Source organism: Pelodiscus sinensis, chromosome 8 (genome assembly GCF_052426305.1).
Source record: "Pelodiscus sinensis isolate ZL-2025 chromosome 8, ASM5242630v1, whole genome shotgun sequence".
NCBI lineage: Eukaryota > Metazoa > Chordata > Testudines > Trionychidae > Pelodiscus > Pelodiscus sinensis.
The window spans coordinates 49465001-49470000 of NC_143059.1; positions in this window are offsets into that span (position 1 = coordinate 49465001).

Genomic DNA, 5000 nt, shown 5'->3' on the forward strand with positions numbered 1-5000 from the left:
GTGTTGGTTGAGATTTGGAGAAAAGCCACCTGCTTGCACTCCCAGCACAACTCTGCTGCAGTTGTGTAATCAACCCTTAATTCTCAGTTGCTGAATAAGTTGAGTGATGCTGGAGTAAAAGGCAGCAAAAAGGAGAAAATTCAAAAGAGAGAGATGGCTAATGCAGGCTCTGGAATTGTGTTACAACCACCAAGCTAGTTCTGAAACCTATTTTTGCATATTTTTGTCCAATCTCCATCTACAATCCATGCAGCTAGGCTAATATGTCACTTGTTGCCAATTTCTGAAAAAACAATGATATGATCATTCAACTTCAAGAGCCCCCTGAACTTTTCTTCTCTATTTGGTTAATTATTTAAAAAAAAAACAACCTAACAATAAGAGCCATTGGATGCATTACAAATGCTGAAGAACTGACAGCAGATATTATGAGTGAAGAATTAGCTATTGAAATAGCCCTGGACACAGTTCAGATCCTGCATCTCCATGATAAACTCCTGATGCTGAATGAGAGAGAGAGGCATTAGAAGAGGAGCTTATGGAAGACACATTATGCTTTGCCATCTGGGGAAGATAACATTTAAAAAAAAACAATTAGAGCAAATAGTGGTGCTGATGGTATGTCTGAAAGAACATTTATACCTAGTGGTGCTCCTTTGACTCCCACCCTCTGCCAAAATCATTGTCTTTTGAAGGCAACTTGGTAATCTTTGACATTATATATGTGTAAGGCTATTAGCTATGATCATAATAACTGTGAGCTGTGACAAGCCTAAAACCCAAACTGGTGTATCTAAATTCAGGCACTATACAACTAGTACATCCACGTCAAAGATCAGTTAATTGCCAGCCTAATAAAACCAACAACGATACATTGAACATGACATGGTACTTGGAACCTTCTACTACTAACTGATGTTTAGTCTGAATACATAATGCTGAAGAACTTGTTGGAGTGGGAAGTAAAACTTACTGTTTGCTTAGATGAGCTACTAAAGTGTATGTGGAGGCTGCAGTCAGACGCACCCATGGCTGGTCTGTGCCAGCTGACTTGCGCTCACAGAACTCTAGATGTGGGGCTGTTTAGTTGCAATTTAGATGTTGGAGCTTAGGCTGCAACCTGAGCTCTGGGATCCTCCCACCTCACAGCCTAGGCCCAGCCTGAACCCGAACATCTACATTGAAATTAAACATCCCTTTAGCTTGAGTCCTGTGGGCCCGCGTTGGCTGGTACATGGGCAGGGTTGACATACCCTATGTCTCCATTCTCTAATTCTTAGTTCTGAAGGAGGTATGGAATCAGGGATTTCAGGTTCCATTTTCAAATATGCATGTCTTAATTTAGCATTTAAAATATTAAATATTAATACTTACTATTGTGCTCAAATACTCACTTAAGAAGGTGCCTAAAATCTAAGTTGAGTTCATAAATGTATAATAAGCACCCTCATATAAGCACCAAAGATTGAAAACTGGTTTCCCTGGTCTACGGTCTCTAATAGAGTGTTATGGAGAATAATTACTAATGTTACAAGGCCTTTGGGCAGGGGGCCATCTTTTACTTTTGTGACTGTATGCTGCCTACAAAAAATGGGTCCTGATCTCTGAACTGAGTTTTGAGTCACAATAATACAAATAATAACATTTCAGTGTGTCTGTCATTTTGCCCTAAAAAAAGGGGAGCCAATTCACCTCAAAATCAAGTCAGCCTAGCTGATGCAATATCAGATAAAGTGGTGAACTTAGGAAGTTTTGTGCATTGTGATACTTTCTGCCAATTCCAGTGTTATTCCTCATTAGAGCAATAGGGAATTGCTCCCAGACCACTAGAATCTGTCAGAAAGGAAGAAAATATTTTAAAATGTGCTCAATATGTACAGCTGCTGAAACATCTGTGCTGAGCATGATGACACATGCTGTAATCATAGCAGTTGGGGAGGGGATACAATAGAGAGAGGTTAAAGAATAGGCTAAATTAACTCCTCGAGCTGTGTGTCCCCGACAGTGCTAAAGTGTTCTGAAGTTCCCGGCACAGTCACAAAGCTTCAGTGCAATATCTGCTCTACTGAGGTTTTTGGACACAGCTGACATAGCCTTGATGTTGGTGGGGCCAGTGTGGAGTCGTAGATTCTAAGGCCAGAAAGGATGCCAGTGATCATATAGTTCCCTAGATTACACAGGCCCTAGAACATCCCCGAAATAATTCCTGTTTGAACTAGAATATTTCTTTTAGAAAACATCTAATCTTGATGGAAGAATTGCCAAGGTCAGACTACCATGGCCTCTCCCAGCTAGCCAATAGAGATAGGGCTCCTACAGATCTCCAAGCTGCCCTTTAAAAGTAGAATCCTTGAGGGTAATATTACCACTGATGTCCTCCTGAAGCCTTTTGGTGGAGCTATGCTTGTGAGTGCAAAGAGATCGTGTTTTGCGTCTCTATGTGCTCATGGGAAAAAGTATTGCAACATGTTTTACTCTGTTTTTCTGCCCTTAAGGGGTCCAGTCATACTAACCTGGGGACCAGTTCTGCAACTCTTAGAGATTAGAGATCAAGACTGCTTCCCCAACATCTCTTTAAAGGTGGATCAATGGGTAATTTTTTCCCTAACTGCTCATGTAAGAATTTCCAGAAATGTTGATGTGAGGAATAAAACTTTACTCTGTTCTGAAGTTCTGCCTGGGGGTGGGTGTGTGGGGGGAACATCCTGCATTCAACTGAGGAACTGTATAAGAACCTGAACAGAATAAAACAGAAATCTCCCTTAATCAAAACAACATTATGCCAACAACCCTTTCTAGGGAAGTGATATTTACACAGCAGCACAGCCCTACTTAAAAATAGAACAGACCTGCTGTGTAAGTAACAAAAATACATAACAGCATACTCCTGCAATTTGAGCATTTGAAGGATGTCTGTCATATGCCTAGTCTTATTTTACGCCCCTTCCCTTTTTAAAAAGAGGAACAATGCCATCTTCCCGAAAGGAAATAGGCAATAAAAAGTCCAGCAGGATTTCCTATTAATAATTTTCCCATTCACATCCTAAGGGAAGAAGGAAAACCCCTCAGCTTTAGCAACTTAAACAGTGCTTATTAAATTGATATTTTTACATGCCTGGTTTTTCCTGAATGTGGTATATACTTTTACTACTCAATTAAGTCTTTTTTATTTTTCCAAATGTCCTTTATAAAATCGGGTGAATTCCGTGTGAGATGATGGAAAGCATCTGATGACAAAATATCAAATATATTTATAAAACACCCCATTGAGTTTTTATCTTGCTATTACATTTTTAATTAATAGAATTTTTTTGTTGTTTTACAAATGTTGTGTTTCACTGCTGGCATGATCTCACTGCTTTACAGTATCGATAAATGAAGGCACACCTGCACTATAAAATCCACTTTATATGAAGCAGACCATTCATGTTTTTATAGCCCATTTTTCACCCATTGTTCTTGGGTTGTGTCATAGGTGTTTTGTAATACATTGTGGAGGTGGGCGGTATGAAGATCATTTTAACAAAATAGTCTAATTTTGCCAACTTTAATACCAGAATCTGGACTGAAAAATGTAGAACTAATATCCCAATAGACACAGTATATGATGTCACTTCCTTGAAAATGTCCAAAACAAACATCTATTTCCAAATTGCTTGTACTTATAACATGCATTCTACCTTCTTTTATCCCCAAATTACGAATCCTGTGTTTTCTAAAATGTTAATGTAACTTGGCTAGTGTTTGAACTTCTTTGACTTTTTGTAACACTTGTAGGTTTTATTGTGTTGCTTCTTATAGTATAACAAGGTTCATTCCAAATCTAATAATGCTTTTTGAGTCTGCAAACCTGTGAGCAATTTTTAAAAAGCTTTTGAAAATAATACAAGTCTGTTAAACATACACTCAGTACATGTGTGTATGCACACTAGTTTGGCAGTGACTCTTGTTACCTTACTTAATTAGAAAAATCTACTGAATTTAATAAAATGCTTCTGGCTCAAAGGCTTTTTGAACTAGAAAAATACAGAACAACATTATTTTTCTTTATTTCATGTGAATCTAGTGCTCATAAAGATGAAGGACCATGAGCAATAGTTAGAGCCAACCATAGTGCCAGCAGACACTTCATCATATAGTTTTGCTAGTGCACCTTAATCCTGATCTTCATCTTCTATTCTTACAAAGTCTTCAGCTTCTTTTGAGAGGAAACTGGCAGTCGAACTGAAGTGTACGGTATATTGTGCTGTGTGCACAAAAAATGTTTACTGGAAATATGGAATAGACCTCCAAATTCAATGTAGTTTTGTGTAATGAAAACCCTGATCCTGCAAACAACTGCATACAAGCAGACCCCTGAACCAATGTGCATTCTCACTGATTCAATGGAAACGCTAGTGTCTACACAAATGAAGCTGCTGAGAAAAGTTTAACATTCTTCTCTCGCCCCAAAGAAGCTATTGAATTCTAAACATTTCCTTTGTGTAGTTTACTTCCAGAATATATTTTATGAACCCCCTTTTCATTTATATTCAAACATGCAGATACACCAACAGTTATTCTTGATAAAGTACCTTTAAATTAACAACTTTATGGCAGAACCGAGAAACTTTTATTAGGATAACAAATACAGCACTGAATTTAGTAAGGGTAGAACTTAGAGATACTGCACAGTTATCAGGGAGAGTTTAAAAAGGGTTTTGTCAATAGTACTGGGTTAATGAATACCTGTACTGTTTTAATCCCAACCAGATGCAACAGTTTGTATGTTGGAATGCCTCCTCTGTTTTGGAGTGGAATACACCACTAATGTTCTTCTGATTGTATCTAATGCTTCACCTTTTAGCTTTTTTTTTTTTTAAAATAAGTCTATATGAGAAGCAGATTTTGTGGTTCTTGTGGCAATGGGATGCCCTGTAAATTGGAATCTTAATCTCAGTGAGTATTTCCTGTACAAAAATGTAAAATAAATAAATATTGTACAGTTGTGTAAGCTTTTG